This window comes from Xenopus laevis, chromosome 3S, assembly GCF_017654675.1.
Source record: "Xenopus laevis strain J_2021 chromosome 3S, Xenopus_laevis_v10.1, whole genome shotgun sequence".
NCBI classification, from domain to species: Eukaryota; Metazoa; Chordata; class Amphibia; order Anura; family Pipidae; genus Xenopus; species Xenopus laevis.
In genome coordinates, this window is record NC_054376.1 from 44,432,241 (window position 1) to 44,457,344 (window position 25,104).

At 36.6% G+C, this 25,104-nt stretch overlaps 1 long non-coding RNA gene across 1 annotated transcript in view; it reads left to right on the forward strand.

Annotated features, from left to right (window-relative positions):
• LOC108712842 overlaps positions 1 to 19,776 on the forward strand; it is a 68,322-nt gene extending 48,546 nt beyond the window's left edge. The window contains exon 3 of the long non-coding RNA XR_001935052.2: positions 18,473 to 19,776. This is a non-coding gene — a long non-coding RNA (uncharacterized LOC108712842). The remainder of the gene's footprint in view (positions 1 to 18,472) is intronic.
• The last annotated feature ends 5,328 nt before the right edge of the window (positions 19,777 to 25,104 follow it).

Consider the following 25,104-nt stretch of genomic DNA (forward strand, 5'->3'; position numbering starts at 1 on the left):
ATGGGACCTGTTATTCAGAACGCTCAGGACCTGGATAACAGATCTTTCTGTAATTTGGATCTTCATACCTTAAGTATCTTAGTTTGGATCAAGTACAAGTTTCATTATTACAGAGAAATGTATATATATATCGATATATATCGCGAAACGGCGAAAAATTCGCAAAATCGCGCCGGCGTCTTATTTTTGGTGCGAATTTTCGCGGGCGTTTTGCGAATTTATTCGCTGGCGGCGAATCGCGCAAATTCGCGCCTGGCGAATAAATTCGCCCATCACTATATCACTATATATATATATATATATATATATATATATATATATATATATATATATATATATATATATTATATATATATATATATATATATGTATATATATATATCTGGTGTAGCAGTAATGCACTCCCAAACAAAAAAAATAACCCAGGTGCATCCAATGAAATGTGTTTCCACATAACAAAAATTGGAGTATTCATGGCATCATGGGACTTATAGCGGCACAAGTGGGGGAATGTAATAAAAGTCAGTAACGGAAATATATTTGCAATGTGAAAAGTCATGGATTTGCTCAAATTTTTCTTTGCGTGAATTTAATATAGCTTTTGTGAACACGGAAACTGTTTAGAGACCTCTTCTGACAGGGGGAAAAAGGTTTGTGAATTTTATAGTTTAGACCAGTGCGCAGTGAATGTAATAAAAGTTCTTATTGAACAAGTTGTTATGTTTGCTCCAAAAGGTTACGACACCTTCAAGCTCTTCTTAAAAGTGTGCAATTAAAATTCGTTATGCGCAATTAAAATTAACGGTGCAATGCAATGCAACAGTTAAAGGAAGAATATTATATTGTGAAATGCACATTTTTATTCTTATCTGTGCAAATTGTTTTTCTCTTTGTGTCTTTTATTTTTCTTTGCTTGGCTATAAAACTTAAAGTCATCTTCATGTAGGCAAACAATCTTAGGCAAAAAAGCAAGGCCTGTGCATGCTAGTATATTAATAACTTCCCTCACCTTCGCTGCTCCCCATTACTCCCCCAATTCAAATGTGGCCAGCGGGTGGAATGCCACCCCCAGCTCTCTGACACCCAGACCCAAGCCTTTGTGGCCTGTTCACAAGTCTAAACCCGTTCTATTGATGCAACCCCCCAGCAGTGCATCAATTTACACCCATTGAGTTAAAAATGCAGAAAAAAATTCCCAAACGAGACGTTTGCTTAAAAGCAAAATAGTTTGTGAAAAATGTCACTATTTGATTGTGAGTAAATACAGCAAGTGCCCTGGACTGAATAAGATAAGGTGTAAGGTTCCATGGGTGCCTCTCCAACGTTCATTATTCTGACTCTAAGGAAACATAAAAGACACATCGCATAATTTACATTCATATTTGTGGCCACAATTATCACACCAGAAAACTGGCATCTTTATTCTACATTATTTTGTATAAGCATCAATACATAATTTCTGTTATTACAGTGTTCTATAAATAATAAACCCATTTGCCTTGATCTGGATAGAAGGCAAGAGCTTCAGTACTTCTAATATAGTGGCCTTTCACAAAAATGATTTCAACTATTTCAAGATAAAAAAAACATAGAAAGTAAAACCACATAACCACTATATATATATGTATTAAGCCAGTTGGTGCACTAAATCTGTACAAATAAATAAGAGAACGAGTCAGATCATTAGGCAATGCTGCAGTGACAGCATAGTATTACTTTTTATTTATATACCACAGACATGAGAGTTGAATATTACACGGCTATATCATACTGTATATCATACCGGCCGTTATGAGGTTGCTGGAATTGTCTGGTCTTCCACCCACTATTAATATACTAACTAAGCACTGAATCTTTATACATGCCAGCACATTAGGCCAGAAGTGAAGTTTAGATTTTTAATACAAACCAAAGGTTCCCTAACAGTAATTGAGCTTTCTGCACAATTACCAGGAGGCTTTTTTGCCTCACTGCTGTCTGAGGCAAGTTACTCAACCAGTCTCATTGGTGCATCGTCCCTGCCCCCAGTAGGGCTCAAAGAAATGAATAGATGGGACCAGCCTATAAGCAAATTAGGGTAAGATATAGAGTAATCACTTAAGTGTTGCCCTGGATATTGTTAGAACTATAGCAAATTCTGACTGATAGATCAAGGTTTTCATATTCATGTTACCTTTTTTTTTTTTTGTAACTTAAATTTTTATTTTCAGAAAGTAAAATAAAAGTTGCATGCACAGGCAAGATGAAGTACAAAGGTTACATCAAAAGCAGCAGTAATGCTCCACAGTCAAACATCTTACCGACATATCTCACATAATGCCTTAACATAGAGTATTTCACAATCACAGATATCCATAAATGCACAGACACGGATGGAGAAAATAGCTTCAATCCCAAAAAACAATAATAAACAACAAAAATCAGTGAAACTTAGGGTAGACTCTGTGAAATGACATGTATTGCTGGATAGCAGAATAAAATATAAGGTGTAAGTACTAAAACTGTTACCGATAACCCTCACATCTCCACCAGTGCTAACTACAATCCCACCGTCCGGAGTTAAAGCAGACGAAGGTCCCAAGGCGCCCATATCTTTAAAAACTGAGGAATCCTATTTTGCAATAATGCAATATTGTATTCAAACTTTCTATTACTGTCAATCCTTTGGTCTATTTCTAACCAGGTGGGAAGAATATGAGATTTCCATTTAGAAGCTATTGATATGCGTATAACCGTAAGTACATGATTGAGTAACTTTTGAGTTGGCCTACACAGCGTCTCAAAGGGCTTTCCCAATAAGAAAGTTGTAACATCCAAAGGTATATCTTCACGTGTCAAACAGTCCAACAATTTCTTAACCTCCCTCCAGAACGGTTGAATAGAAGGGCAATCCCAAAAAATGTGATAAAGTGTGCCGGTAAACTGACAACCTCTCCAGCATAATGGTGAAACTGCTGGGAAAATTTTGTGTAATCTAGAGGGAGTAAGGTACCAGCACATCAATATTTTATAAATATTTTCCTTTTGTTTGACACAAGTAACACAACCTTTAGCATTACTCCAAATTGCAGACCAATCATCCGGAGAGATGTCATACCCAAGCATAGCCTCCCATTTCCTCATATAGTTATGTTTAAAGTCCTGTACAATTGCGGGGTCATTTATTAACCTGTAAATCTTAGATATCAGGCCCTTGCGAGGCAAGCCTCGTAAAGCCACAATTTCAAACTGAGTGGGGGCCCGCTCCGTAAATGATCTAAGAAACGGATCCAAGTAGTGCCTAACCTGGAAATACAAGTACCAGGGTATAACTATGTCTGGGACCTTGGCCTGCAATTGATCCAGAGTAAGAGTAGTCGTTAAAGAGGCATTCACCCAATCAGAAATTTTAAATAGCATATCAGACTCCGACAATTGACTCCTCCAAAAAGTGACACCCGGTGGAAAAGAGGGATTACCCCCTATTGCAGTTACTGGGGAGTACGGTGAGAACAATTTATACTTAACTTTCAATCTTTTCCATAAACCCAACGTCAGAGCAGTAGAATTTAGCATCAAAACCTTAGGTAGTGTAATTCCTGCCGTAGGCCAAAACCATGCATTACATGTTACCTTTTTATAATGTAAGGAAGACCCTGATTGAACATTATCCCAAAAGGAGGGGGTGTTCTCACAGAAATCTCTTAAATATAATTTTTATTATAATTTTTTAACAGTGATAGCTGAGAAGTTGTAGAATTCACTGCCTAAAACAGTTTTACACTGCACTGCCAGGATTTGTGAAGACAAATGGTTGGCAATATGGGCATTTTGCAACCTCATCTACTTTGCAACTATTTTAAACCACAACTTGCATTTAACTTTCTGATTTTTTTTTTTTTAAAAAAAAAGCTTACAGTTAAATAAGTACCTACATATGTAACACTGGGAAAACCTCTGGCAGTATAATAAGTGCTATATACACATCAATTCTGTATGGTATCTGAGCAATTGGCCCGCCGTCAAAATGGACATATACCATTCAAGGGCCATATTTCATGAATTTCTCTTCGTTTATATGTGGCTAGCACTAGACAAAGGTTATCTGCATATTTCTGATCTGATTTATAATGTGCCATGATAGACCCTTTTTATGAAGGAAGACAATTGTTATTTACAGGGAATTGTGTTCTTTTCCTCTTGCCAGTCTCTCCTTTCAACTAAAAGTAATTTTCTGGAGAGTTAGTCATTTCTTAACTAATTGCATCCTATTATCTGTGTAGAAATATGCCATCTCCCAGTCATTTACTACTTTTTTTGTGGTTGTTGCCCACTCAACATAATAGCTGCCTACTGACTCATCATTTTGCCACTGTGAATGTAGCTACCCCATGTGGATCGTAGAAGCTCGACATAATTAGTGTTCATATTTTCCCATTGTAAGCAGTATTATCTTTGTGTTTCTAAAGCAATGGTGAGCCTGCTATCAGATATCCAAAGCATTCTCATATAAATACAGATTTCAGAAGCATGGCTAAGATTTCATGGTCTTAGAATTAGGTGTAAAAATAAAATAAAAATAGAAATCTGATAACCAGCAGCTATCCATATGATTAGCATAGGGTCCAGACAATATGTAATAATAAAACCTGTGCCTTTATTGCAGGAATAAATAACAGTTAATAAATGTGAGGCATGGAATAGAGCAAAGCATAACAATGTAAAATGTACTGAATAAGCAGAATGGTGTTTATACATCCATAAATACATACATACATGCTTTATTGTGCAGTTAAATGTGTGTGTCTGTCTGTGGCTGAATTGATGCTTTAAAAAGATATAGAAATTGCATGGTATAGGATCCGTTATCTGGAAACCCGTTATCCAGAAGGCTCAGAATTACAGGAAGGCCATCTCTCATAGGGGCAAATTCTCTAAAGGGTAAATTTTCACCAGCGAACACTCTGCCACACTTCACCAGGTGTACATTTGTTTCCACTAGGCTAATTCACTGCGCTGGCAAACATTTCATAGCGATCTTTCGCTAGCGTTCAAATCTGCCGAGCGAAACTTTGTTAGTCTCTTACGCTTAGGTCAGTTTGAATAGTGCGGGGACATATAGGTCATATATATGTCTTTATTAGTGATGTTGGTGCAAATGCTTGAAGTGACCACTTATTATTAAAAATGTCCTAGGAGGCAAAATAAAGACAAAAGACATCCTCTAATGCTCTAGACATGAGCCCACCCTAAAACAAATGTGGCACGCCCCTCACATTTGTATAAAAAATGAACATAAACATTTTTAATAGATAGAACGTCTGAAGGCAATCCCGCTATTAAATATGAAAAAACGCCAGCATTTTTTTCGAACTTTTATGACTTTTCGGCATACAGGATATGATGTCACTGACATAAGATTGAGGCGGATGTAGCTTCATTTTATCAGTTCGCCAGGTCAAAGGTGGAGAAGAAAACTCGGGCAAAAGAGGTAACTTTTTGTAAAATTCTCACTTTGATTGAATTTGCAGTGTAACGATCATTCCCCTGGCGATAGGGCGCGAAACTGTGTTAGCGATGGTCTCTTTTGCTGTGAATTGTCCTCTTCACCTGTTAGTTAATTGGCCATGTGCCTGCTGATGGGATTTCTAGCGACTTTTCGCTAGCGACGGCCACTTTGCCCTTTAGTAAATATGCCCCATAGACGCCATCTTAATCAAATAATTCTTATTTTTACTTATTTTTACTGTCTCCCTGTAACAAGAAGACAGTAACTTATACTGGATCCCAAATAAGATCTAGTTAATGCTTATTGGCAAAATGAATTAATTAATATTTACATGATTTTTTTTAGAAGACTTTGGTATGGAGGGCCAAATTACAGAAAGATCCCTTATACAAAAAAACCCAGGTCCAAGTATTCTCGATAACAGGTCCTATTCCTGGTAACAGGGGGGAAAGCTTCATAAAAAAGCATCAGAGAGTTTTTTTTATGCAAAGTTGCAGAAGCAGGTATGAGAATGCCAAGAGCACCTTTAATTAAAAAAAACCCCTACCCCGCATAGACCCCCCTCCCCACCAGCCTAGCTGCTACCCTGGGCAAATGCCCCTAGCTTTTTACTTACCCCTCTGTAAAATAGTCCCCCAGGTTAATGTAGAAAACATGATTTTATATATATATATATATGTATATATATAATGTTCAAAGTGGACCAGCACAACAAATTCTCAATCAAAAAAGGTTTATTTCAACATCACTCATGTGTCATATATATATATATATACACATAGATTTACATTCCCTGAGGATATTAAATATAGAAATATAATTATAACTTTGATAATTTTCTTACTGAGACAAATTCACTGTTCAGTAAGGTATTACATTTAATGCTAAGATACGAAAAATCCTTTATCTATGCTGTACAGGAATGTATGTGATTTAACTGTTTAAATAAAATAACATTTTAAAGGGAAGATACGAAAATCCTTAAAGGAACAGTAATGTCAAAAAATAAAAGTGTTTTAAAGTAATTAAAATATAATGTACTGTTGCCCTGCACTGGTAAAACTGCTGTGTTTGCTTCAGAAACACTACTATTGTTTATATAAATAAGCTGCTGTGTAGCAATGTCGGCAGCCATTCAAAGGAGAAAAGGCTCAGGTTACACATCAGATAGCAAATAAGCTCTGTCTGTCTAATGGTGTTATCTGTTATCCATTAGTTATCCTGTGCCATTTAGCCGTTTTTCAATTTCCACCATTGCTCCCCAGCAGCTTGTTGTATAAAAAGGAATATGGGGTCTATGTGCCAACCAGAAGTTACCAGAACTGATATTGAAATGCCTATAACCAGCTACAAAAGTAATTGACTGCAAAGATTCCCCAACCCTTCCAAGGGTGCCCTGTGAACCTTCTCAGTCTAGACACAACAAAGCAAACAGACAAAGAGACCTAGACAAATGAAAGTTCTCAAGTGTTTTGGCATCCCTACATGAAAAGAGGCAAGCTAAAGTATTAGCAAATAAAAAAGGTGATTTATTATACAGTAGATATATTAAATCGGTTAGTCTTGGACAGACATAATTCAGTAGCTTTTAAATCACATACTAGATACAAAAGGTGTTCACGATTATATTTGGTCATAATAATTGCAGGGGAAAACGTTATTGGCCGATTGTTATCAGAAAAGACATGCAGAATTATGTATTGACTGACAAAATGGGAACTAAGGTCAGTTCCTTTGGAATAAATAGCAGATTTATCAAGGGTCAAAGTGAATTCAAGGGAATTTTCGAAGTAAAAAAATTCGAAATTCGAAGTAATTTTTTGGATACTTCGACCATCGAATAGGATACTACGATTTCGATTCAAAGTAAAATAATTTGAATATTCGACCATTAGATAATCGAAGTACTTTGACTTCAATACTTCGCCAAATTAAACCTGCTGAAGTGCTAAGTTAGCCTATGGGGACCTTCTACAACATTTTTCTAAGTTTTTTGAAGTCGTTCAATTCGAAGGATTTAATCGTTCGATTGAACAATTTTACTTCGACCGCAGAATACTCAAATTCGATGAAAAAAGTTTGAATCCGATATTCGAAGTATTTAAATTCGATGGTCTAATTTTGAAGTATTTTTTACTTCGAAATGCGACACTTGATAATTCTGCCCCTTAGAGTACGCTTACACTCATAGCTCCACTTGATACACAACCCTAATTATATCTTAGCCTTCATTCTAAGTTGAAGAATCTGTATTCTTCTTAGTTCCTTTATCTGTATTTCTCATCAGTACGGATAGTATCTCTGTGCTGAAGGTTTTCTTTTTTTGAATCTTAAATTCTACAAAACTTTGTTCAATGATTATGCTATGAAAATAAATGTGGCGAAAAACTATAAATGTCAGAGCGTAGGGGCATTAAACTGCCGCATGTGAGTGGGTTTAAAAGCCAAGTCACAAGACTTATTCATCATTATTTTACCCACACGAGGAAAAAAAATTGGCTTTTAACCTTCCTGAGAGACAGGAGTAGTATTACTGGTTACGCATGTCAAATAACAAAAGCAAAGCACTTTTGCACTCTTTTGAAAAGACTCAGCAGGTAAATTTATTATTTCCAGGGAGATGAAAATAGGTAAATCAAAGTAGTGGTTGATTTATGCCTGAAATTGAACAACAACCTAGCAAAGAAAAAAAATGGAGCCACACAGACTACATGATGGGTAGTTATCAATTTGCTAACTAAATTTATTGCTTGATTTTGAGTCATTTTAAAATGCATTCTACAAAAAAAATGTATCCCATGCCTAACCGTGTGACAAATAAGAGGATAAGTCAAAATTACATTTAGTTTCTCCAATTTTACATAACAATAAGTATTCCCTAATTATAGTCCCATCAGGTCATTTTGTCTCATCTCCACAGAGGTGAGAAAAAAAAAGCAGACGGTCTTGATAAAAAAACCTGTTATTTATGCTTTTTCAGTGGAGAGACTGGCACTCCTCTCATTATGGGCTATTCTCCTGATTAATTACAGACGGGAGATTCTCAAATAGGGGCCACGGTGTCCATGATCACCACAATGTCTCATGATCATCTTCAAAGCAAATGATGAAAAGGAGCAAAAACATTAAATGGTCTGTAAATAACATATTGAACAAACAGCGTAGAACAAATCCCATTAAGAATGCACTTAGTAGGAGCTAAAATAATGGTGCTAATTAAATGGTGAGTAGAGCAAAGCTTATCTCTGCAGACAGGAAATTATACCTTGGACCTCCATGTCTGACTTTTAATAACTTCTGGTATAAAATGCCATGGAAAATAAAGAGGCACCGCGATAATCAAAGCTGCGGCATAATGTGATTGCAAAAGGTTTTCTCACTATATCCCTCTCTGATAAACTCTTTATCACATACATTACTGAGCCAACGTGACAACTGTATTAGTGGAATGGATTATCATTCCTCGATTCACCCGGATGAGGCATTTATTATACTCCCCATCAGTATTCATAAAGGTGCTGGAAATGAAACATGTTTTTCCACTATGTTCAGGTGGTGTAGATATAATATTAAATAAGAATACTGCTTGTTTTTCTTTATAAAAGATATGTTTTTGACTCTATGGTGTAAGTATTCAGATTTTCATTAGAATTGCATAATTAATAGCAATGCATAGACTTTTTTGACTGATATAACATGCAAAGTTGCATGGAATATCGCAGAAGTTTTGCATGAAATATTGCAGGAGTTATTTATTTAGTGGGTGGTGAGTGGATTTAATAGATTTAACTATGGGGTCAAATGAAGAAAAATGGCCAACAAACAAAGTACTACATTGTGCTCCTATTTTTGGCATCATTTTCCAATAAAAATAATAAACACATTTCCCCGTGTATCCTCTAGAAGAAAAATCAGATTTATTGATAGCCTCAATGTATTTTCACCAGAAGCTGAATTATGTTGGCTTTCTTTGTGAAATGATTGACAGAGTTTTATTAAAACTAAGTGCCTTAAAAACTAAATCAAAATAAGGTGAGACCATTGCACCTCACATACTAATGACATCAGCTTGCACACGATGTACCATAGTAGAGGCTAAGGGGCAAATTTACTAAAGCGTGAAGTGGCTAACGCTAGCGCAAATTCGCCAACGTGATGTAATTTCATTACTTCGCCAATTTACTAACGGGTGTTGGCGTAAATTCGTTAGCGAAGTGGACCTACTCTAGCGCTACTTTGCACCCTTACCCCAGGCGAAGTTGCGCTATGGCGAAGGGACGTAACTACGCTAATTCACTAACTTGCGGATTTTCATGAACGTTACCTTTTGCGTCAGACTTGCCTTCGCCAACTCAGACCAGGCGAAGTGCAATAGAGTAGATAGGGATTGCTTCAAAAAAAGTTTACATTTTTTCTAAGTCCCAAAAAACGCTGGCGTCTTTTCCTTTTTTAAGGGTGATAGGCTGAAAAAGATCGTACATTTTTTTGGGGGTACCCTCCTTCCCCCCTACATTTCCTAACATATGGAACCTAAACTATACAGTGGGCTCATGTGTAGGGCAAAATAACACCTCTATTTTATTTTATGAAGCTTTCCCAGGCTTGTGTAGTGTAATGTATTTGTTGCTACATATACGTCCATTGTACTTTAACTTGGCACCGTATGCAAATTAGGCATCGCTAGCGTAACTTTGCTTTGCTTGACGAATTAACGCTTGCGCAACTTCGCTACCGTTTGCCTCCCTGAGTGCAACTTTGCATTGTAGTGAATTTGCGTAGCGCTGGCGAAATTACGCCTGGCAAAGTGCGGTGGAGTGTGGCGAAGCTGTGGCCGGCGCAACTTCGGATCTTAGTGAATTTGCCCCTAAGTTGCACATTGCAGCAAAATACTATTTTTAGAGTGGCCATCATTATGCTGGAATTTTTTCAAAAGGCTTCATGGTGAGTAAGAAACAGAAAGAGTCTTTTACGACCACAAGTGCAGTAGGCAAAGTGCAATATTGCATCCGATTGCCATGCGGAAATTGATGCAGGATACTGTGGGTAAACTATAGCTACTGCCTGGTTCAGAGGTGGTGGGACCTCCAGGGTTCCCCTGCTTGAGTAAGTGCAACTGTATACGATTGGGAACAGGAGACTGGAAGGACTATTCGGAAACAATACAGAAACTATACAGAAGTGCCGAAATCATTTTTTGAAGCAAGTACCTACTTAATGAAGGGGATTTTTCCCACAACTGACTGCTGGTAAAAATTTGCATGATCATTTTTAAGGTTACTACTGACTCCTAGTAATATGTAAAATAATTGTTACCATAATATTAACCCCCCCTGAATGTTCTTGCATTGAATTGATTTGAAAGCAAACCTTGTTAATGACATGGGGCTGAATGTTTCAGTAGTGTGTTAGAGCTCAGCACTGTAGTGATGTCTGTGTTGAGAGAAACTAGACCCGTACCCGACCTTAACGCACTACTCCTCTGCCCACACGCGACCCTAACCCTCTTTATATACCCACACCCGCCCCACTGTGATGTCATGAAAGGGCAGGACTGGGGCCTGTTCAATGGTATAAAAAGTCACAAACAGAGACTAAAGTGGGGCAGAAGAAGCCCATGGGCAAGGAGAACAGAGTTCAGCACGAAAATGGCCCACCTAAACGTTGTGCGGAAGTTGGCCCAAAAACGCCCGAGCCTCAGGTAAACCTGTGGGTTTTGTGGGCTTCTGGCCGGCTCGCACATCACTGCAGCCCTGCCTCTGGTCACTAATGCCAAATAGCACAGAGCAGTCAAATGCATTCTGACAAACTGGTATATTTAACCAAGCAATAGATTCTTTGATAACCGTGTCAGGAACATTTTCTTGACTGGAAAATGTTCTGTGGGAAAACATTGAATTGCTGGAAATCCCTCTGGGATTCTACACTATTTGGTAAATCATGTTGTATAGTGGTGTAACCATATGTTTCAAGATCTTTTAAAGGCATCCCAAAATATGTCATGACTCCATCAGAATAAAACTGCTTGCAGATTAAATATAACATTTTGTCAGTAGTTCTATTTTCATCTAATTACATGTGGGAAGCCTGGAGCCTCTAGGCGAAGTATAGCATGTTTATAAACATGGATGTGCACCGATACATGATTGGCCCTAAATGTCTCAGACTGAACCCTTCTTTCTGTCTAACTATCCTCTAACCTTATCTCCATCACAGCGTAAATGTTGTACTTTTTCTTTTGCTGAATTAAAGGACAAACAGCTGATTCTTTCCCAGTTGAGAACTAATGTATGCAGATATATTCATTTTATTCCTAGAAGTGTCCAACTCATTAGCTGTTAGCTTTGGTCATCACACTCCATTTATGTGTTTGTAGAGCGGGACGGATAGATTGCTTTGCCTCTGGGCTCTCCGCTAGAGGGAGTGCAAATCCCTGCTTGACTTTTCTATTTAATCAAGTTTTGCTGTAGGATCTAAATTGTCCTGATGTTTTTTAAACCAAAAAACGAATTTCTGCATGTTTTTTCTTTTTCTTTTCCAGGTTAAACTTTAATAGTGTCCTCTAATATTTAGCTACCATATGGACTAGAATCATGTTGCAAACGAATAATTATGCCATCATCCTTACAGCCAAAATAAATCTGATCACAAGCCTGAAAGTCACATCTGTACCCCAGAACAGTGAACTGGAAACTGTTAGGGGCCGATTCACTAAATTCGAGTGAAGGATTCGAAGTAAAAAAACTTTCGAATTTCGAAGTATTTTTTTGGCTACTTCGAGTACTGTCTCTTTAAAAAAAACTTCGACCCCCTAGTTCGGCAGATAAAAGCTACCGAAGTCAATGTTAGCCTATGGGGAAGGTCCCCATAGGCTTGCCTAAGTTTTTTTGATCGAAGGATATTCCTTCGATCGTTGGATTTAAATCCTGCGAATCGTTCGATTAGAAGGATTTAATCGTTCGATCGAAGGAATAATCCTGCGATCGTACGATCGCAGAATTTGCGCTAAATCCTTCGACTTCGATATTCGAAGTCGAAGGATTTCAATTCCTAGTCGAATATCGAGGGTTAATTAACCCTCGATATTCGACCCTTGATGAATCGGCCCCTTAATGTAAATACATGCAGAGATTGTTTGTTTGAGTTTTGTAGCTTTTAAACAGCTTTTTGTTATAATAATATAAGATAATAATTATCTATAACTAATATCATTATGTACAATCACCTGGCTATGTATCTGAATCCACTTCACTCCAATATATTAAATACAATAACAAGATCCTCAAACGATCGGACTTCCCCCATCTTCCGACCTGTCACTAACCATTCAGATCAAATAAAGTAGTAAAAGAACAGGTTAGCCGATGTTCTGCCCCTACAGCAATCTTACGAAAGTTATGTCTGACAAAAGTCTAGCACTGAAAATCATCCGATCGGCAAATACATGCAGATATTTTATTGGCAGCCGACAAAAATCTTATAACGTCCAAATGACCGATCTCCATGGTATGAAAATAGCAGTGTAGTATTTTTTTATCTTGAACCCCAATATCCAGAAAGCTCCAGATTATGGGAACACCATCTCTTTTTTTTCTTATTTCCTTTTTCTGTAAAAATAAAACAGTACCTCTTGTATAGAAACCAATTTTATAGAAGAACTAAATGATATCTATGACTGAGGGTGGGTATTACCAAAATGTATAAGGCTCCACTGTAGGAATTACACACACACACATTTTTTATTTTAACTGACCACTAAGTTGCTGCCAATCTCTTTTTATTTTTAACGTGAAGCGGTGGGAATGCCTAGGGTGTACATCTGTTTAAGACTGGACTACAAGCTTGTGGATAGTGGTAAGTTTTGAGAGCCCTTTAATCTGTTTACAGAATTAAATGAACCATTGGTGCATAATCAAATAATTTACACTGGTAAAAATGGGATTTATCAAGGGTCAAATTGAAAAATCAAATTTTTTTAAAAAAAATTCAAGCTAATTTTAGTGTACTTCGTCAAAGTTTTTTTTTTTAAATACTTTGAATCAAATTCGTTCGAACGATTGAGTACAGTCTATTAGCTCGAAATTAATTTTTTTTTTATAAATTTCATTTGGTCTTTTTTTAAATCGAATTTCGAGTTGATGGGAGTTTAAAAAAACTCCCATTACCACAAAATTCGACCCTTGATAAATCTGCCCCTAAGAGTTGTCCTTTGGCCCATTTCACCTGTGTTGAAATCTTCATTTCTAGGGAACAGGGCTATGTCATATTCCACTCCCCTTCTCCTCTTGCCCAGCAACAGTTATTTTGGAGGGAGACTGCTCATCACATTCCAACAAACTTGAACAAACTTGGAGGACATAGTCGCCGACCCCAGTTACCTTATTGTTTATTTTGCAGAAAAGTAATGCAAGAAATACAGGCATGGCATCTATATTATCTTGAAATCACTATCCAGAAAGTGACATAAAAACCCTGTATTTTGCTAATGTTTTCCTTTTTCTCTGTACTAATCTATCAGTACCTTTCACTTGACTAAGCTGCATGAATCCATGTTGATGCCAAAAATCCTATTGGAAATTTCTTTAAATTTTTAAATGCTTTTAGTAGCCAGGGTAATAAATGGGGATTTTTAATTTCAAAGCTATGATCATAAAATTGCTAAGCCACCATACCACATCAAGGTAAACCCCACATGGTTTTTCAACATAGAGGCTTATTTATTAAAGATCGTATTTGAAACCATGACAAATTCAAAACCAGGACTGTAGTTGAATTTATTAAAACATCAGAATATAAAAAGCATGAACAGAAAAATGCTAAAAAATGGGCTAAAATGCGCTAAAAATATGAATATCTAGAAAATTCTTAAAATTCGAGTCTTTCCGAATTTACTAGTAAAAAAAAAATATCCAAAAACCATTTAGCGGGTTATTTATCAAAGTCCGAATTTATCTCAATATTTTCTCCTACAAGCTCCAATCAAATCCACTCTCCTTAAAATTTGCTTTTCACAATTTTTTTGGATTTTTCATCCAATTTTCATGATTTATTTTTAATTTTTCACCCGATTTTCAAAAATTTTTCTGAATTTTCACCCAAAACCCCCTGAAAATTTTGGGGTATTGCACGAAACCCAGCGTACATCAAAAAATCATTGGGACATCTCCCATTGACTTATATGCAACCTCGACAGGTCTGAGATGCCGGATTTTCAGATTCTGACTTTTCCATCCTTGGTGTTTAATAAATTCTGAAAAATTCGTGATTTTTTAAAAGTCAGATTTTATAAAAAATATCACAATTTTTTTGTGTTTTTTGCATTCGGAGTTTAGTAAATAACCCCCTAAAAGTCCAATATGATTGAAAGCTATCCAATAAGATCAGTGCAGCTCCCATTGACTTCTATAGCACCTTGTCAACTATTAAGCGAAGTTTGGTGTTAAAGGTTTTCGTGATTTTTTCACTTAATAAAATTTTCAATTTTTAGAAAACCATGAATTTTTGAGATTCATGGGAAAAAAATTGCAATCTTATTGTTAGGAAATGGGCCCCATAAATGTTGATACAGCATTTAGCTGTAGATGAGGGGGCACATTTACTAAGGGTCGAAGTGAATTTCGAATTTAAAAACTTCAAATTTCAAACAAATTTTTGGGTACTTCGACCATCAAATAGGCCTAAATTCGAAAATCAAAGTACTGTCTCTTTAAAAAAGTTCGACTTCGCCACCTTAAACCTGCCGAATTGCTATGTTAGCCTATGAGGACCTCCTAGAACCTATAGCCAAAATGTGGCTAAGTTTTTAGAAGTCGAAGTAAAATCGTTCGATCGATCGATTAAATCGTTCGAGTCAAAGGATTTTATCGTACGATCGAATGATTTTACTTCGACCAAACATGGCCAAATTCAATAAATAAAACTTTGACTTCGAATATCGAAGTAATGCCATTCGATGGTAGAATTTCGAAGTTTTTTACACTTCGAAATTCGACCCTTGATAAATCTGCCCCCAAGTGTCCATTAATCTGCCTTAAATGTAATATTTATTCAATAAAGTTGTTAAACACTTCCTGGAGGGAGGTTATCATGTAATTCACTATTGTTTTTAATTAATGTCCTGGTTGCTATAATTTAATATTGTTTCCTTGGCATCATTCTTAAAACAATCTTTCCAATCATTGCTTCAGTTACTCCGTCCTACTGTTTTTTCATGAATTGTTTAATTAGCAAACTCTGTTAATAATGGTAACATACAGACACAATGTCTTATTGTACCTGCAGATAAATATTTGGCAAGTGCAGTTTTGTGCTCTAGTTAAAAGGAAACATTCATGAAAGTGAGAGATAAAACAGGAGCATATAAAATGGGGGAAAGTACATGTTAGAAACTAAATAAATAGCTATGAATACAACGTGTAGAAATTCTGTTTAATTATACTCATGGTGGTAAATTGTGTATATTTTACTAATACAAAGAAACTATCAATGATAGTGTATATATATAGCGATGAGCAAATTTATTTGGCAGGCATTGATTTGCGGCAAAATTCTGCACTTCACAACCTGCAAATACTTGCTGCGGAAAATTTTGCCGGGACAAAATTGACGCAGAGACAAAAAAGTCGTCATAAGAAAAAACGCTCACTGACTGTAATGCATGAGACGAAAAAGAAAAAATTGTCTCTGAGACAAAAAAGTCGCCGTAAGAAAAAATGCCCATTGACTTTGGAGTGAGAAAAAATGTTGACGCCCATTGACTTCAATTCATTTCACAATTTTTTTGACAGATTCAATCATCACTATTTATGAATAAAATAAGGATATTTTATTAACAATGTAATGTAGATATAAATGTATATAAAACGTGTTTATCGGAAAGTTGGACGCAAAATCAGGGATGCATTTACAAACTGTGATGCACTGTGCTTTGATTCACTGACAGTTAATATCTGTTCTTATAAATAATTCATCAGTGCCATTCCCAGTCACCTTTTCTGGGAAACAACATAATGGCCTTCTCACATCTGTTGTCTTTTCTATTAATAATAATGTCATTAAGTATCATTTTCACCTGCTATGACAGTAATTTCCGGGCCGGGTGGTAACACCAGTTTTAAATCATCCCTGCTATTGATTGTCTGAGCTGCAGTTAAAATGGATGTGAATTATAGGTTAAAAGATGCTCATGGCTACGAATTTTAGTAATGGGTTCTTGTCCTGTGAGTTGAAACAGCACTAAAGTGGGTAGGGTTAGATGCCAATCAAAGCACTGGCACAGTTATTGGGCTTGGCCTACACAATTTAAAAATGAAAAGGCCACTATAACTATACTTTTGTACAAAACTATTAGGAGGTGAATATATATGTAATACTTATAAAGTTATTGCTGAGATCATTCAGAGATTCAACTGTTTACAACTGTTGACACTAGCAGACTACCTGTTGTATAAACCCCCTATAGGAAGCCAGCAAGTGGTGTGAAATGATGAAACTGTGACCTAGCCAGTGAAAAATAAGATGGTAATGGAAAAGTCCATAGCATTAGAATACGTTTGGTGATCTTTCAAGAAAACCTCAAAAAACCAGCCCAGCATAAATATTTCCCTTTACCCAGCCAGCATACGTCTGTATAGCTTCAATTAAACAAACCAAACAATGCATCCTCTATGCAGAGTGGAAAGATAAAATGATCTTCCTGGGGTTCTTCAGAATCAAGTCAAATGGAAGAATTTTTTTTTATATAATATGAAGTCGTCTACTTCAGATGATTATTTGGCCAAATTCTTTAATAATGTACATATGAAATACTGTATACATTCTGATTGGCATGCCAGATGCCAATATGGTTCCTCATACTTTAAAGACAAAAGAACATACTGTATAAATCAATGCCTAATTTTGCTTTAAAGCAGATTCATGTAAAATATTTTATAATAGTTTAAAAAGATGCAAAAGGCACTTGAAGAAATGCCCATAATGGCATTAGGAAATATGAATCAGCTTCAGGCATTCACAGAGGAAACCTTTCTCATTTGGTTTTCTAGTAAATCCGCTTACACTATCACTGTGAGTCTTGTGTTCATAAACTGTCTTATGAGCAAAATCTGCCATATTGTTTCTCTATGTAGATGAATTCTCAATAGGAGCCAAGTAAACAAAACATCTAGAAATGAATACATGTATGCACAATAAGCACCCATGTTTAATCAAGGGTATATCATTTCTTTCTAAAGCTAGACATAGGGTTCCCCCTGTTATCTGCAAAGTGTAGGGTGATGAGTAAGGGAATATTATGAATTATATGAGGATTTTGGTACTGACTTAAAGACCTCTTGGGCCTATTTTATCTTACATAAAGGCCTGAGAGCACTACAACATCATACTCAAGTCCTGGGAAGGACACTTTTATAATTCTGTGGAGGTCATTTGCTTAGCTCAAAGGCTGGCCAGTTATTTTGGATTGCTGAATCATCAAAAAAACAAGTTTTAAAAAAAAGTCAGACCCTATGCTCAGGAAATCAGGTCCTTGGGATGCTATCCCAATGGTTTTTAAAATGTGTCAGAACCCCTTTTAGAGGCTGCTAATGTTGTTAGATCCATACTAGCTTTTATCCACTTTGAGTGAATTGCCCCTTCCATAATGCATCTTTTCATAGTTGCCACCTGTCTTTTTTAGTGCTTGCTAAGGGTGCTGGGAACACGCTTCTTAAATTGCTTTTAGTGCTGTAATTTCCTTAAAAATAGATTGTGCAGATGTTATTATTACAGAAACTGCAAAATAAATTACATGGCATTGTCCCCACCAGCCTAGAAAGCACCTATTGTGACTGCATTTTAAAAGCTGAGAGAGAAAGAGGGGCAAGTCGTACATGTGATAATGTTATTCATTGTCAGCAGGTGCATGTGTCATGCAATGTGCTGAAATTATACCCTGTATTTCACAAGTGAAGCTCATTTTATGTTCTCTTCTGTTGTTTGGATTCACAGGTGCTCCATAAGCTTCAAAAAACCCATGGGCAGAGCAGCGGATTATGCTGATCAGGACCAGCTACTAAAAAGGAAAGAGAGGTTCATGACTGAATCAGAAACAGCTGTATCCTTGGCATCATTGTGTTCTCTATTGTCACTTGTTCCTATCTTAAGGTTATAGTCTAGTTAGATGCATATTTTAAAGTCATTGAATGTATGGAGCTATCTCTATGGGGAAGGGAGCAAAGGAAGGCACCTGGTAATATACAGACAAATATGCATACGCTCAATCGTGGACCCCAAATGTATCTAAGCACATTCCTGTTGAAAGGCTTTCATAGATGTTTCTTCTAACTGATTATACTGAACTCATCTCTAGCATTTGCATAGGTGAGCATTTAGGAAATACTGATCATAACATGGTCTCCTTTGACATCATGTTACAGAGTCAACTCTTTAATGGAGTAACTAAAACACTTAATTTGAGATATGCAAACTAAACTAGAGAAGGAAAAGGTTATTACAGTGAGGTATAAAATAAATACAAAATTGCTTTTTAAATATGTAAATAGTATAAAAATAAAGCAAAAAGTAATTGTGTCCTTATTATCAGAGGGAGGTCATTTTGTTGATGAGAGCAGGGAAAAAGCAGAGATTCTGAATTGTTATTGTCTACACAACTGAGAAATCAACTAATGAAGGCTTCCTTTATTAATAGACCAAATTCTAATAAAATAAGTATTAATAGATAGGTCACTCCGGAGGAATTTCAAAAGAGAGCACTAAACAAGCTTAGCTCTGTGACTGCCAAACCTCTTTGTTTAATTTGTCAGGATTCAATGAGTTCTGGCATGGTGCCAAGAGATTGGTGAATTGCTTATGTGGTGATGCTATTCAAAAAGGTATCCCATTCTACGCCTGAAAACTATAGGCCTGTTAGTCTGACATCAGTGGCAGGAAAGCTTTTGTAAGGGGTAATAAAGGATAAAATACTTGACTACATTACAAATCATAATACTATAAGTTTGTACCAACATGGTGTTATGCATTACAGATCTTGACAGACTATTTTAATTGCATTTTATTAGAAGGTGAGCAGAAACCTCTGGGATAGCGGAGAATGTAATCTATTTAGACTTTGCTAAACCATTTGATACAGTACCACGCAGAAGGTTAATGGTTAAATTAAGGAATATTGGCCTGGAGCATATTTGTACATAGATAGAGAACTGGATAATGTATAGATTACAAAGAGTAGTTGTAAAGGGAACATTTTCTAATTTGACAAGTGTTGTCAGTTTAATACCACAGGGGTCTGTTTTTGCCATTTGCTTTTAGTTTGATTATGAATAGCCTGGAGGTGGGCATTAAAGTAATGTTTCTGCTTTTGCTGATGATACTAAATTGTGCAGAACTATAAGTTCTGTGCAGCATGTTGCCACTTTGCAGAGTGTTTTAAAAAAAAAATGTAAAACTGTACAGCAAACTGGAAAATGAGGTTCAATGTTGATAAATACAAGGTTATGCCCTTTGGCAGAAATAATATAAATGTGATTTATACACTAAATGGCAGTGTGTTGGGAGTTTCCTTAATTGAGAAGGACCATGGATTTTTGTAGATAACAAGTTGTATAGTTACAGGCAGTGTCATTCTGTGGCTGCTAAAGCAACTAAAGCACTGTCTTGCATAAAAGGGCATTAACTCAAGGGATGAAAACATAATTATGCCTCTTTATAGGTCCCTGGCAAGGCCTCATCTGGAGTAGGCAGAGCAGTTTTTGTCTCAAGTCCTTAAAAGGATATAAATGAGGGCAGTGAGGTTGTGGAATACCTTGCCAGGCAAGGTTGTGATGGCAGATGCTATTATTGCATTTAAGAGTGGCTTAGATGCATAATATAAAAGGCTTATGTGATACTGTAATCTACAATTAGTATAGATATAGGCATATATAGTTTATATATGTGGGTGTATAGCTAGGTCAGTAAGAGTGTGTGATATTTGTGCAATGGGTTTCATCTCGAGGGGTTGAACTGGATGAATCTTTGTTCTTTTTTCAACCCAACATAACTACGTAATTAAGTACTAGCAGTTGCACATCATTGAATACCATAGCTTAAATTACTCAGAAGAGCACGATCCTGTGCATTTGATACCAGGTACTCCATGGAATTTACTGCAATTGTATATACTATCAGTGATTTTACTTTATAAAAGTGATGCAGATAATTTTTCGGCCGAATTTTTGCGGGCGTTTTGCGAATTTATTCGCTGCCGGCGAATCCCGCAAATTCGCCGCGAATTTGTGCCTGGCGAATAAATTCGCCCATCACTAATCCCTTCAGTTCAAGGTCACACATGAGATGGAAAAGTGAAACAGGCCCCAAACCACAAAAAGTAGATCACCTTTTACAAAACACTATTAGCTTGGTGCATGAGACACAGCAAACAATCATAAATTGGTACTTAAAACACAACACAGAATTAAAGATTAGTGCATGAGGCACAGCATAAATCTATCATCGGTGAGCAAGAGCCCATAACAAGCCTAAAATCACAATCAGGTGCATGAGACAATATCTTACAATAGTTTGATGCATGAGACATAAGGGCTTGTTTACAACTGGAACCATAGTTGCAGTGGTGCAAAAATCGGCACCATTCATTAAAGGAGAACTAACCCCAAAAAATTAATATGGATCAAAATGCCATGTTTTATATACACTGAACTTATTGCACCAGCCTAAAGTTTCAGCTTCTCAATAGCAGCAATGATCCAGGACTTCAAACTTGTCACAAAGGGTCACCATCTTGGAAAGTGTCTGCGACACTCACATGTGGGCTCTGAGCAGCTGTTGAGAAGATAAGATTAGGGGTTGTTGCAAATTATCAAGTAGAGAATGAGTTTGGCTTGTAATATAAGATTATGCTACAGGGATGATTATTAAATGCTGATGCTAATTGTACTGGTTTCTGTGCTACCATGTAGTAATTATCTGTATTAATTACTAATCAGCCTTATATTGAGACATTTATATTCTATGTGCACTTTATATTGTCCCTGTGCTCAGTAAGTGACAGCAGCACAGAGCATGTGCAGTGAATCAACAGAAAAGAAGATAGGGAGCTACTGGGGCATCTTTGGAGACACAGATCTTCACTGCTAAAGGGCTGTGGTTACCTATGGCTGGAAAGGAAGCCCAAAACATAATGTACAATATCTCTAGTCTACTTCTTTAGTTAGGCTTTAGTTCTCCTTTAAAAGTACTATCCTTCATAGTTGCTCCGTTCACTTGCCTATAGTTATGTGTGTCCTGTTCTGAAGGTGTGACTACTGACAAGTGAAACCTGGAGCTGCCATGAAGCTAGCAGTAATTCCAGCTGGGATCCAACTGTAGGCTGCATCGCAAACCAGACAAGTGCAGGCATCATTGTGAGCATTGGAGATTACACCATCTTGATTTTTCAAAGCAATTGTGTCTCATTAATTTTTAAGCCACAAGTACAATAGCACATGTTTAGATGCACTGGATGTAATTGTGGCAGACAGAATTTCCCCTCACAGCCACACTACACTTGCATTTGTAAATGAGCCCAATAGTTTATGACTGATGCATGATATTGAGCATGTAGTCTAAATATGTAGCATGAAACAGTTGCATGCAATTTGAGTATGGTGCATGAGGCACTTTGTACAGGGACTAGTGTAATAAACACAAAAGGGCAAATTCACTGAAGGGCGGATTGTAGCCAGCAAATGCTTCACCATACTTCACGCCACTTCGGCAGGCAAAATTCATTACCACTACGCTAATTCACTAAAATACAGAGTTGCGTCCTGGACGCCGGTGAATTTGTGCTTCGTTAGTCCTCTTACGTTTAGTTCAATTTGAATAGGGTACATTAAAGTCGTATGGACGTCTTTATTAGAGATGTTGGTGCAAATGCTTGAAGTGGCCACTTTTTATTACAAATGTCCAAGGAACCTGAATAAAGACAAAAGAGATCTTCTAATGCCCTACACATGAACCCACCTAAAACTGATGCTCCATGCCTCTCAAATGTCTGGGGAAAATATTAACACAAAAAAGATTAATTGTTAGGACTTTTGCAGGCAATCCCGCTAAACGCTAAAAAAAAAAAAAGGACAAGTCGCCAGTGTTTTTACAACTTCAGCTTGGTCTGAGGTGGCAAAGGCAACTCTGACGAAAGATGTAAAGTTCAATAAAATTTGCATATTAGTGAATTTATGGAGTTACGCTAGAGTGAAAAGTCACCAGACGAGAGAGTGCGAAGAACGCTAGTGACGGTCCCGTTTGCTAGTGAATTGTTGCCTACGCCTGTTAGTAAATTATTGGTGTCCCTGTGGATGGGATTTCTGGCGAAATGTCGCTAGCGTTAGCCACTTCGCCCTTTAGTGAATCTGCCCCAAAGTCTGAACCAGATCTAGGAACATATGAGTAACAAGTAGAAATAACTAGTCTCTTAAAATCAAATATCCAATCAGTTGCTATAGGTTACTAGATCTTGTGCAAACTTTGCAACTTTACCCCTTAAGTCTGTTGCCTGAGACACAGCATGTAACTGGGGTTTTGTACATGAGACACTTGATGAAATCTGTTTGGTGCATGAGACACTGGCTGAAATAGGGTTGGGGCTTATCTTGCAGCATACAATTAATGACCGGTGCATGAGACAAAGTCTATAATCTAAATATGGTGCATGAGAAAATAACACACAGAGCTTGATGCATGAGACATAGCATACAGTCTAATGGCAAAGTGTAATAAAAGTTGCAATGTTTCAACCAGGTCTATTACACAGCAAAAAGATCATCAGGTAGAATTTACTGGTTATCTGTTTAAAATCAAACTTCTGGTTGGTTTCTATGTACAACTAGACACGGAGCAAACTTTGCAGTTTATATTGCATTTCTCTACAATTCTGCTACCTGAGATGTATGTAACCAAGGTTTTGGTGCATGAGACAGAGAATACAATCCATGTAACTTGCATACAGCTTCGGGAGGGTAATGTGAAGATATACAAACTTTCTAAGAAGGAGTGTACTTTATTTTTCTGTGTATTTTGGTAAAATGAATTTGGCTATAGGTTCCTGTGCCCAGGTAAACTTCTGTCTGCATAAATATATCAGTTTATTGATATGAGTTTATACTACCTCTAGTGGCCAAATTGTTCTGATAACTGGTTAAGTGCACATTTTTTATTTACTGAATAACAAAGTGGGGGGTCATTTACAAACACTGTGCAAATTTGCACCTGGGCAGTAACCCATGGCAACCAATCAGTGATTGCTTTCAGTATTCAACTTGCAGCTGGCTGAAAAAAACTCATCTCTGATTGGCTACTATGGGTTAATGCATAGGTGCAAATTTGCCCAGTGTGAGTAAATAAACCCCAGTTCTGTACAATAGTTTTGAAACAAATCCCTAATTAATTACAAGAATTAAACCCAATCCTAAATAAGGCATGTGATCTACTATAGCAACTATATTATACTAGTTATAAATCCATATATCATAGCAGCTATAAATCATACTAAATAATACTAGCTAGGAGGCCACAGCTTTTATGACAGAGATATGCATTCAATGGCTTTGTCATTGCTAAGCTATATAATATATACAGGTACTGTATGGGACCTCTTATCCAAAATACTTGGGACCTGGGGTTTTTTGGATAAGGCATCTTTTCATAATTTTTATCTTCATATCTTAAGTCTACTAAAAAATAATTTAAACTTTCATTAAACCCAATAAGATTGTTTTGCCTCCAATAAGGATTGATTATATCTTAGCTGGGATCAAGCACAATAAGATGTTTTATTATTACAGAGGGAAAATAAATCATTTTAAAAAATCTTAATTATTTAATAAAATGGAGTCTATGGGAGATGGCCTTCCTGTAATTCGGAGATTCCTGGATAACTGATCCCATACCTATATGTCATTTTGGGGGTAGAAATACGACAAAAGTTTGGCACAGTTCAGTTACCCACTGTGCCCCAATAATAAATTATATTTCCTAATTGGTTACTATATATTGCTAGGGCTTAACAAGTGTCTTAATGACATTTGAGAAATAAACTCTGTACATGTTATCCAGAATGCTTGGGACCTGGAGTTTTCTGGATAATGGGTAATTTGGATCTTCATACCTTAAGTCTACTAGAAAACCATGTAAACATTAATTAAACCCAATAGGCTGGTTCTGCTTCCAATAGGGTTTAGTTTGAATAAGTACAAGGTGATGTTTTATTATTACAGAGAAAAAGGAAACGACTTGGATTATTTGATTATAATGGAGTATATTGGAGACATCCTTTCCATAATTTGGAAATTTTCTGGACAACGGGTTTCCGGATAACAGATCCCATAACTGTACTGCTATTCCAAAACAAACCATGAATAGAAAATGTATTAAAAAAAAAAATAATTTTATTTTGCAGAAATGTTCAGCCACATTTACTATAAAAGCCCGCGCAGTTGGGGCACGTTTTTAGAGAACAACTAAATGTGTTGAAAGATTTTTCCTGCACAGTAGGACAACATTGTTATATGGATTGACATGCAGAAACAATAATGCATGAACGTTAAGAGAAGATTGCAAGGGATCGAAACAAGTAAAACTCC